At 41.2% G+C, this 11808-nt stretch overlaps 1 protein-coding gene across 1 annotated transcript in view; it reads left to right on the plus strand.

The window, feature by feature from the left end:
- Positions 1-4909: 4909 nt before the first annotated feature.
- LOC143026931 (uncharacterized) overlaps positions 4910-11808 on the plus strand; it is a 20143-nt gene continuing 13244 nt past the window's right edge. Inside the window, exon 1 of the mRNA XM_076187722.1 lies at positions 4910-4970. The gene's annotated coding sequence lies outside the window, so the exon portion shown is untranslated. The remainder of the gene's footprint in view (positions 4971-11808) is intronic.

Consider the following 11808-nt stretch of genomic DNA (forward strand, 5'->3'; position numbering starts at 1 on the left):
TACGCCTATCTCTTGTACCCGATAGGATGATCTTACCATGTATCAATAGGGAGTGACAGATTTTTATGCCTTGTATTGAATAGTACCGAGTCAGAGGGAGGATGAAAAATAGGAATGATCAACACGCAATAGTTTATTATTAACTCTACTCTAAAGATATATAACACAATTTAAAATATTCATATGTAATATGATAATATGATGGTTTGTTATGTATATTCATTAATACCAAAAAGTTAACTAATACCGTTCTTGAGGGTTTGTATAAGTCCATGGGAGTTATATAGATCATCACTTCAAAGTCGTGAAGAAACATCTTGAGGATTCGAATCAGGTCATGGTCGTCGCATAGAACCACGATATCGTGAAGAAGCGTTCTGAGGATTCGAATTAGGCCAGGGGCACTGGCCGATAGGGGGAGAGAGAGCTACGTATGTCCGGGTCGATAATGTATTTCCTTCCTTGACTGAGAGCGTCTCGTATATCCTTATATCACTTTTCTTGATTACGTAGCCAACTGCACACCTAAGTGGCGCATCAGGTAGCTTGTAGATACGTTTCAAACGATTTAGTAGGACATTTGGAACGTCGAACCGGATCTGTATTACACAGCTCCCCTCTCCTACAGTTGACATTGTTGCATATTTTCTCAAATGTACATCGTCATTAAATGATATTAGATGTTCTTCAGTGTAATATGCAACACATTACATATAGACATATATAAGATATGATATATACATATTGAACATACAAATAATATAAGAATATTCACCCAAGGGCGTGACAATGGCGGGCATGAAATATCTTATTATTCATGCTAGGGCATGACTCCTGGTCCTTCAGGCATTGATGCCCACCTACACAAACGTATGCCAGACAGCATAATCGTATACATGATAGCATTATACAACAGCTCACTTGCCTCTGGATACTTCCCACACATTTCCAAAACCTCCGATACCATCCTCATTCACAAACCCCAGAAACCTTCCTCGGCCCTCTTTTCCTACCAGTCCATGTCCCTTTAAGAGTACTTTCATAAGATGTTCGAGAACGTTCTGTGCCGTCGCTTTACCGGGTACTTGGGGGTGATGGGATCACGTGAAGAATCGTCACCACAGACTTCGACAGGGTAATAGTTCTTCAAGAATGCGTTGAAAGACTGCCAGTTCGGTTTTCGACCGGAGCAAAGTGCTGAGGACATCATTTCCATGATCACTCAGTGGGTTGACAGGTGGTGATGGATACGGAGCTGCCTAGTGTAGGCCTTATGGTCTCTTGCAGTCTCCTTCATTCTTATGTTCTTATGTTGAAAGGCCTCCAGACGGTCTCCTTGGTACGGGCATTTTGGTATGTAAGGACGTGGAGAAGGCATTCGATACTGTCTGGCATGAAGACCTTAAGTACAAATTGTACCGCTACCTTGACTTTGCTCACCTTTCACACTGTTTCTGTTCAGCTACTTGGGCGACAGGACAATTAAAATAAAGCGGCGGGGCTGCCCGTCTCGACCTTTTGTGCCGAAGGCTGGAGTGCCTCAGGGATCAGTCCTTGCTCCCATTCTTAATAATCTGTTTACAAACGGAGCCGATTCACCTACGCAACCAGGCACTTACACAGGTTATTTAAAAAGGTTATAGACTACAAATTACCTGCTAAGAATGTCCAAATATAAAAAGACAAGTCAGAATTATGGCTTAGGATGAATAAGATCGAGGCCTCCCTTCAGAAATCAATGTAAAAGTGAGTAATAATGATAACCATGACGGTGTGACAATGATGATAACGGCATCGATGACAACGACGACGACATAGATGATGATATTGATGATGATGATGATGATTATACTGTAATAATTATGGTGATACGATCATGACGATGATAATGATGATGATACTGTAATAATGATGGTGATACGATCATGACGATGATAATGATGATGATGACGATTGTTGAAAAGGTATCTTGATAAATGAAACATATTGTTCGTTTTCCGTATATTTCAAACTTTTTTTTTTCCAAACACTTGGGAGTAAATACAATGTAACACATTTGTAAACCACACTCAGATACGTTCTTGTAGAAATGTAATCTAATCACGCGTTAGTTCGCAAGTAGCGCTAACACCCATACTATCTCTGACCTTTTATGTTCTTCTCTCCCAGCCCGTCCCATGACTAAGTAGATTCATCGAGTCACCCATTTCTATATGTTCTTCTATTCTTTTTACTTCCTTACTGACTTCATACACCCTACTTTGTCACCATTTTCTTTATTACTACTTGATCTATGATACTTTATTTCTGATTAGTTCATCCTACCTGTGTTATACTTTAAAATTAATTCTATTCTAACTTCCGGTTTTGACATTCTGGGTTCTGCATCCTCAGTATTTATATGTCATAAAGATTTATAGTCGTGTCGAGTGATTACCCTGATGTGTCATCAGTCCCGATATCGCTTGTTCCTTCACATATTTCTTATCTCTGGGACCCGTATTTCTGAGTGCGGGCTACTCTAGTTTTCTGCTATATAATACAAGGCAATACAGTATGATGGTGACGACGACGACGACGATGATGATGATGATAATGATGATAAGGATGATGATGATAAGGATGATGATGATGATAAGGATGATGATGATGATGATGATGATGATGATGATGATGATGATGATGATGATGACGATGATGATGATGATGATGATGATAAGGATGATTATCAAATGGTAACGATAACAATGACGAAGACAATGACGATGACGACGACGACGACAATGACGACGACGGTGATGATGACGAAAACGATGATGGTGTTGATGATGATGATGATGATGTCAATGATAATAATGTTGATTATTATTTCATGATAATGATAACAATGACGATGACCAGCAACGGAGATGATGATTGTGATGAAAAAAAAAAATATGTAGAAGAAAGGAAGACGCAAAATTGTAAGTAAACAAAGGAAAAAGTGGCGAAGGAGGTGAAGGACAAAGCCACGAAAAATTGTGCAACAGTAAAGAAGAAAGACCGGAAATGAGAAGAGGAGACAGAGGTGGTGGAGGAGGAGGAAGAGGAGGAGGAGGAGAAAGAATAGGAAGATGTAGGATGAGGGTCAGAAGGAGGAAGAGGAGAGAGTAAATGGAACGACATAAGGTAACACAATATTATCTACACGGTAATATATATATATATATGTATATATATATATATATATATATATATATATATATACATATACATGCTAATAAGAACACGGGTACGTGTGTTCACTTATGCAAAGTAGACCACTTGGAAAAAGAAACTAACGAAGCAGAGCGCTTTCGTATATTACATCTTCAGTGCAAAAAGTATATTACTGGATATAATATACGAAAGCGCTCTGCTTCGTTAGTTTCTTTTTCCAAGTGGTCTACTTTGCATATACATATATGTATATATATATATATATATATATATACATCTACATATATTATATATATATAGACAAGAGGATTCACCCGACCCGTTTATCTAAATGATACGAAGATTGTGCTCAGATTTGTCTTCAGTTTTGGTCGGTTATTCCCAGATATTATTGAATTACATTTTTCACGAAAAATTAAGGAATGATGAAAACCAGTAATTATCTCAAATTCTTTGATTCCTTTGGGTGTAAGGCAGGCAGGGAAACTGCTGAAAAATCGCGTGTCGAGGAGAAAGTAATAGATAAAATTATGCTACTGGAATTCATGAAATCGTTTCTGGAGGACTGTTAACTGGACTGCGAATTATTGTGACTAAGTGGGGAGAGTGAAGGAGGAGGAGGAGGGTTTCAGAGTGCCATGGGAATGGAAGCAATGACAGACCCATGGGTTGCGGTTTAGGAGCGGAAAGTTGAACGGAATGTTGTACTGTACAGGACACCTGATGTCGACGAGAACCCAGGCTTCAACCAAGGGAGAAGGAGAACATGACGAAGTCCGCCTGGTGGTGGTGGTGCATGTCTAGGATGGGGAGAAAATTGGAGAAAGTAGTCACTGGTAGGAATGGGGGAGGGAGAGAGGGGGGGAAGGTGGGGGGAAAGGGGGGGGAAGGGGGGAGGAAGGAGTGGTGTGGCGGGAGGAGCTTGTTAGAAAGTGAAAGAGATGAGGCTTACTCGGTGGAGACCCATCACCCCCCACCCCCCACCTTCGAATAACCCTCCTCGTTCGCCTCTTCCTCTCGTTTTATTCCTCCTCCTGGTTCTCCAATATCTCTGTGTATCTCCTCTCCGTTTCTTATCATGTCTCCTGTTCATTTCCTATTCCTACTTATCTTCAACGTCGCTGCCCCCCCCCGTCTATCTCTCCATTTTCTTTCATGTCTCATGTTCATAATCTCCCTACTCATCTTCTTCTTTCTCCTCTAACAACTATGCCTTTTCCTTTTCTTTTTCTTTTTCTCTCCTTCTCAACATCTATCTTTTTGGCCCCATATCTGCTGCCTCTGCCCCTATATTTATACATATATCTGGTCCTTTCCTTATCCTCCCTCCTCCGTAAAAAAAGTATATATATATATCTTTTGATAACCGTTCTTTCTCCTTTATATTCCCTGATGTCCATATCTGTTTAGTTAAAGTGTCCATGCTCGGTACAAGCACACGCTCTACCCTCCCTAACCCCCTTCCCTTGCCTTCTTTAGCCTCTCTTTCCTCTTCTGTATCTCCCTTCTCTCTATTTTCTGCTCCACCACCCCAACGCCCACTCTAGCTCCAGAACAGCCACCTTCCCTCCCTCCCTCCCCACCCCTCGCGCTCCTTTCCATCTCTAACCCCTCCTCCCTCCCTCCCTCCCCCTCTGCCTCCCCCCCTCCCAAACTCTCCCTCCTCCCCTCCTGGAAGTCGTTCTCAAAGGCAGTGGCCCGGTCCCGGAGTGTTCAGTAGATCGTCAAGAGTCGAGTCACCTGGACACGAGACACTCGCTCCAAGCTATCAGGTACGACACGGGGACAACATACTACTGCCTACTTACTCCGTGAAACCATCGCGATGTGAGGAGTCTTTCTGAGCCTGCTAGGCGTGGCCTCACTCTCAGTTTGGTGGTCGTCTTTATTTATTAGTGAGAGACGTGAAGAAGGGTGCATGGAAATATCTGTCAGACAGCGAAAATGACAGCGCGAAACACGTGTTAAGGAACTATAAAATGTGAGAAAAAGAATTAAGTCCAGCGACTTCAAAGTTCTATGCGTTAAGTTGTTATTAAGAAGGAAAGGAAAAAAAATCATACCCGTAAGATATTGTAACTGTATGTACTTGTATATATCCATGTATCTGTACAAGCTCAGAATAAACATGCATACATAATACACACACACATACATACATATATATATATATATATATGTGTGTGTGTGTGTGTGTGTGTGTGTGTGTGTGTGTGTGTGTGTGTGTGTGTGTGTGTGTGTGTGTGTGTGTGTGTGTGCTAATAAGAATATACGTGTGCTCACTTATGCAAAGTAGACCACTTGGAAAAAATAAAACTAACGAAGCAGAGCGCTTTCGTATATTACATCTTCAGTGCAAAAAGTACATAGTTGAGTAGAAATACATAGTTTATATATACATGAAGAAAGAATAAGAACAGTTTACTTCCAGGGGGTAAATGTCCTCTTCTCTTATGTAAACTGTCCTTGTTCCTTCTTCATCATTATATGTAAACTATGTATTTCTGTTTAACTATGTACTTTTTGCACTGAAGATGTAATATACGAAAGCGCTCTGATTCGTTAGTTTCTTTTTTCCAAGTGATCTTCTTTGCATATATATATATATATATATATATATATATATATATATATATATATGTATGTATATGTGTGTGTGTGTGTGTGTGTGTGTGTGTGTGTGTGTGTGTGTGTGTGTGTGTGTGTGTGTGTGTGTGTGTGTGTGTGTGTGTGTGTGTGTGTGTGTGTGTGTGTGTGTGTGTGTGTGTGTGTATACGTATATTCTCACCTTTCTCACCAAACGTCAGGTCGATGACATCCGTCAGTCGTCGGCCTCTTAAATTCCTCCACCCGTCTCGATGTACGTATAATCTTTGTTTATTAACTTTTACAAGTGTTAAATTCCCCTCCTCTAAGTTTTTCTTTACACGTAATCTACCCATCTCTTCCTAGGTTTTCCTACTGGTATCCTTCCTCTTGGTTGTTATTCCATGTATTTCCAAGGACATCTACTCTCTTCCATTCTATTCACTTGCCCTTACCACCTCAAGTTTTTCCTTCCTATAATTGCTACAATCGGTTATATATATTTCCAGGTTTCCTCCTATAAACTCGTTCCTACCTTTTCTGGTGGCTCCCTTAATGATTCTCGATACTTTCATTTCTGCAGCTCTGATCTTAGATTCTATTTTCTTTGTCAGACTCCATGTGAAGCGTACATTAGAACTAGTCGTAGTATGGTAGTACATATATCCGTCTTACAACTGGTCGGTGCATTCTTGTCTTTCTACAGTGAGTACATCATGTCGACACTCATGTCATTTCGCTTTTCTGACTATCAATCTCGTCTCTCCATCTCCTGTCTGGTCTTCATCTTCCACGCTTCCCATCTGGCGGCGTCCACTCAGTTATACGCTTGCTCCATCGCTCATCAGGCGTTCGCATAAACTTACCTGCCCAATTCCACTTCCTCTTTTTTACCACCTACACAATATACGTTGGTAATAGGCGACTTTAATGCTAAAGTGGGGAAGAAGATGGGGAATGAGTCGTGCACTCGGAAGTTTGGAGTAAGTGAAAGAAATGACAGAGGCGACATGTTGGTCAACTTTGCAGAGAACTATAACATGAGGATAATGAACACTTTCTTCCAAAAGCGTGTAAGTCGTAAATGGACCTGGAGAATTCCAAATGGAACAACAAAGAATGAAGAAGACTACATATTAGGAGATAAGGGTGAGAGCGTTAATAATATTACGGTCATAAATAAATTCAACGTAGGTAGTGACCATAGATTGGTAGGTTGCACATTTAAATTTAATTTTAGAGCCGAAAGAAAGAAATTAGTTTTGAAAAAGAAAATAACTTTGCGAAGGTTAAGGATAATAAAAAAAATAAATTGGAAATTAAGAACAGATTCGAAGCTATAAGAACTAAAGAGGACACAGTCGAAGATATGAATCTAAATTTAGTGAATGTCATTAAGGAATCGCCAGAGAAAGTAGAATGTACAAATAGTATTAGAGAAAACAAATACTCCTAAGCTGCAAATGACCTAATTAAAAGAAAAAAGACTGTACAGATTAAAAGCAGGAGAGACGAAATAGAAAGAGTAGAACTAAACAAGCTTATCAACAAAAGGCAGATATCAGAGAAAAGAAAGAGAAACATGGTTGAAAAAGAAGAAACTATTCGGAAAGGTAAAAGTATTAAAGGGACCGAGCGCAGACATGCTTTCGGAAGACAGCAAATTATATGTTTGAAAGATAGAAATGGAGAGATCATTAAACGCAGAGACAGAATTGTAAAAAGAGTAGAAGAATTTTACCAAGAGGTTAATCGTAAAGTTTACACTCGATGCATTCTGCCATCAATAATCTACGGGTGTGAGACTTGGAAACTGACGAAGGTGATAGAGACAAAGCTAAGGACTGCACAGAGGAGAATGGAGAGATCAATGATGGGAATAACGCTGAGACCCCGAAAGAGAGCAAGTTGGGTGAGAGAGCAGACTAGAGTGAAAGATATTGTGGAGGCAGTGAGAAAGAGAAGGTGGAATTAGGCAGCTAAGTTAATGCGAACGACTAACGAGTGATGTAGCAAGCGTGTTACTGAATGGACGCCGCGAAATGGGAAGCGTGGAGGAGGGAGACCAGACAAAGGGTATAGATAAGATAGAGAAGTTTCCAGGAGTGACGTGGCAGATATTTGCGCGGTCATGTGAATCATGAAGTGCGATGGAGGAGGCCTTTATTCAGCAGTGGACTCAGGATGGCTCATATGATTGATTGATTGATTGATTGGTACATATATATATATATATATATATATATATATATATATATATATATCTACATATATATATATATATATATAAACAGTATATGTGAGTTGGGGGGGAAGTGGTAAGGAAACACAGGTTGAACCAGGAACACTGATGTAATCTAATGTTTTGACTTTACGTCTTCTTCAGAGTAACCGACTAGTACAGATTTTCGTAATATATACCCTCATAGCAGATCATCTTGCCGAGCGTCTTGGAATGGAGCGCGCTGATTGGTCCACGTTTTCGCCGAGGACCAGCTTAGCTGCAACCAATGACAGAATTGCAAATCCCTCGCTGTGGTTGGTGACCTCTCCTGTGACGTGACGACATGTGTGGCTTCCACTAACTTTCTCATTCCCTTTCAAAATTCCGTGCGGAGGGGGGCGAACTTTTTCCCAGCTAGTTAGGTGTCCGTGTGATTCTGTATGCACCACTAGGGAGTTGAAGGTTCTGTGGTGTCGCAGGTTACTTTTGTGCTCTCCTATCCTTTTCGTAAGCACCCTTGATGTCTCACCATAAAATACTGCAGAATATCCGCCACATGATATGCTGTAAACAACGCTGTCCTTTTTTATGCTTCTTTCTTCTTTATCTCTCACTACGTCCTTAATTTTTCGCCCAGTGGCATAAGCAACGTGCACACAAACATTGGATAATAAAGAGGTCAGCATCTCAGCTCCACTCGCGCACAGTACTACAAGGTAATTGAGATCTAACTTTTCTCTTTTTGCTCTCTTGTAAGCAAGTCTTGGGGGTGAAATAACCTGCGGAAAGTACTGGTAATATAGGTCATCTATTCTTCTAAAAACTCTTCACTACATATTCTAATGGCCCGCAAGTAGAAACCAATTGTGATTTGGTCCGTGCTCTGTGTTTCGACGAGTAGTGAGTGAAATCTTCCTTGTTTGTCGGCTTCCTGTATACATAAAATCTAACCTCTTGTATCCCTCGGTGTATCACTGTATTGAGGAACGACGACTTGTAGTCCACCTCCAGTCCCACTGTGAAGTCAATATTTCCGTCCACTCTGTTGAGCATGCAAAGCTTATTGGCCATGTTTGATCCCTCAGGTAACACAACCAGCACATCGTCTACATAGTAGAACCATTCACAGCCTCTTCCCATGATGCGTAGCAGCTTGTCCTCTTCCAGTGTCTCCATATAAAGAGATGCCCATTGCCAAACCTCGATGATGCGTATACTTCTGGTCCTCGAACATGAATGCACCGAAATTTACGCACAGAAATACTAAATCGAGATGACCCGTTTTTCTCACTAGCAAGTCACCATCATCATCCATGGATTTGACAGCTCACTTCATTGCGTCCATAGCCACCTTCACGCTTATATTCGTAAAGAGTTGTTTCACATCGAAGCTGGCTAGCTTCTTTCTCTCAAAGTTTACATTGTTGAGGCGTTCGATCAGATCTGCTGAGTCACAGGAGATGTCACCAACCATAGAAAGGGGTTTGTAAATCTGTCGTTGGTTGCAGCCAGGCTGGTCCTCGGCGAAAGCGCGGACCAGTCAGCGCGCTCTATTCTAAGACGTCCGGCAAGATGATCCACTAAAAATGTATATATTACGATAATCTGTACAAGACTCAACTGTCTCACCTTCAAAACACTATATATATATATATATATATATACATATATATATATATATATATATATATATATATTATATATATATATATATATATATATATATGTGTGTGTGTGTGTGTGTGTGTGTGTGTGTGTGTGTGTGTGTGTGTGTGTGTGTGTGTGTGTGTGTGTGTGTGTGTGTGTGTGTGTGTGTGTGTGTGCTATAGATACATATATATATATATATATATATATATATATATATATATATATATATATATGACGAACAGAGTAGCATTCTGACACTTATTAATATTTTTTCTAATATTCTCAATTTCTTCTAAATGTAGATCTTGCTTCAGGAGGATGGACAAAGACAAGTCGTCCGAAGAATTCCTTTTATGATTGACGTTTCGAGTAGATGGTTCATATTGAGAATAGCAAAAGCAATTGTAGTCTTCCACAGTTGCACCATAAACAACTAACAACTTTACATGGGAGGCATCTGGTTATATGCTGAGTCAGGGAACTAGGAGATCTGACTGCGGGAGCGTCCCTGAGATGGGGCATTGTGCGACGCATGTACATAGGAACATAAGAATGAAGGAGACTGCAAGAGACCATAAGGCCTACACTAGGCAGCTCCGTAAAGGCTAGGAAGGTGCCTCTTTGACGAGGACTTGTCGAAGCAGGGATTTTAACGTAGTTTGCAAGAAGCCGAAAATACTTTCTGATTGTTGACAAAGAGAGAGTTTGGTGATCTCATTGGCCAACTTAGGGGTAGTGCCTAATTTCATGTGTAGCCTACATTTGGACATATCTTCACAAGGGATGTGATAGCAACGTGACCGGATATACTGTGATTGAAAGTCTGGGTCTCTGGGCTTGACTCGTCCTTTTTTGGCACACACTGCCCTAGGGTCCTTTGGGGTCCAGATACCGCCCTCTTCAGATTGTTTTTTGTCGCTGGAGACTCGGGCAGCAACTGAGAATAAAACAAATTAGGTGTGCAAGTCTGTTCGACGTTGTCCCTCTTACCCTCCTTCTTCCTTCTCCGCCCATTACTTCTTTTCCTCCACTTCCTTCTCTTTGTGGCAGCCGCAGCAAACAAGTCAGTCATCACGCGGCCGGCCATGCGCGTCCCGGTCATACCTTCCTCCTGCAGATCCGTTTTTTTTTCTCTCTCAGTTGCGGCCAGACACTCTCGAATCTGCGTCAGGTTCGTCAAGTCATTGCCTTCGAGGTCCATTCCGAGGAAGTTTGTCAGTCGTTTCCCCACAAGGAAACCGGTCATTCGATAGGCGCAGGATCGTTCGTGCGGAAAAAGACGCTCAATGAAAGAAACATATTGAAACCTGAGCTGTTGCTGAGCGATTTCTCCACTTAATTAACCCCCCTAACCATAGTGGCGCGCAGGAATGATTTGGCATTTCCTTTGCGGGCGCCATCGGTGAGATGAAAGTCTACGCTTTCCAAAGGCCTGTTCGTTCTGCCTTTAACCCTAAAATGGAGGTGGGGGAGGGTTCACTCAGATGCGTAAAATCAGGCAACAAAAAACGTGTGATAAAACGAAATCTGCCCATCGAGATAAACTAGAACTCATAAACGTTTCTCTAAGATTGGTTGAATGTCCCGGAGGCAGCTCTGACAAATGTATAATGACATACATAGGAACGATCCCCAGTACTTACTACGTGATAGAGATAGGATTTCTAAGTGAAAACGTTCGTCGCATATCGCGAGATGGCAGCATCTTGGCAAAGCCTCCTAGGTGGAGAATATAGGTCACTAGGTGGTGGGTATCGAGGCGTGCCGACCAACGTTAGGCTACCTTGTACAACCGGTTATTCTTTCTGGGTTCATTCACGAACAAACATCGAGAGAGAGAGAGAGGCTGTGATTTTTTCCCCGTTTGTTTAGCTGAAGAAAGTATAGAAGGTATTCTCAAACTTAGCTAAAAATGGGCAATATATTCTACAAGGTTAATGACCATGTCATCTTTGAAATGTCCGGACAGATTTCAATGCTCGTAAAGTCCTGGATCTACAACAGTTTGGTCATACGGCGCGTTCTACGCGTTAACAATGCGATCACCACTTTTATTCATAATTAAAGTGAGGGAACCATGCCAGTTTTAGAAAGTTTTCCTGAGTTTTGCGGGATGAAGAGTTCGAGATCGATAAAAGGAGGAGGAGAAG

The sequence above is a fragment of the Oratosquilla oratoria genome, chromosome 7, assembly GCF_046742065.1.
Source record: "Oratosquilla oratoria isolate Oo_2021 chromosome 7, ASM4674206v1, whole genome shotgun sequence".
NCBI classification, from domain to species: Eukaryota; Metazoa; Arthropoda; class Malacostraca; order Stomatopoda; family Squillidae; genus Oratosquilla; species Oratosquilla oratoria.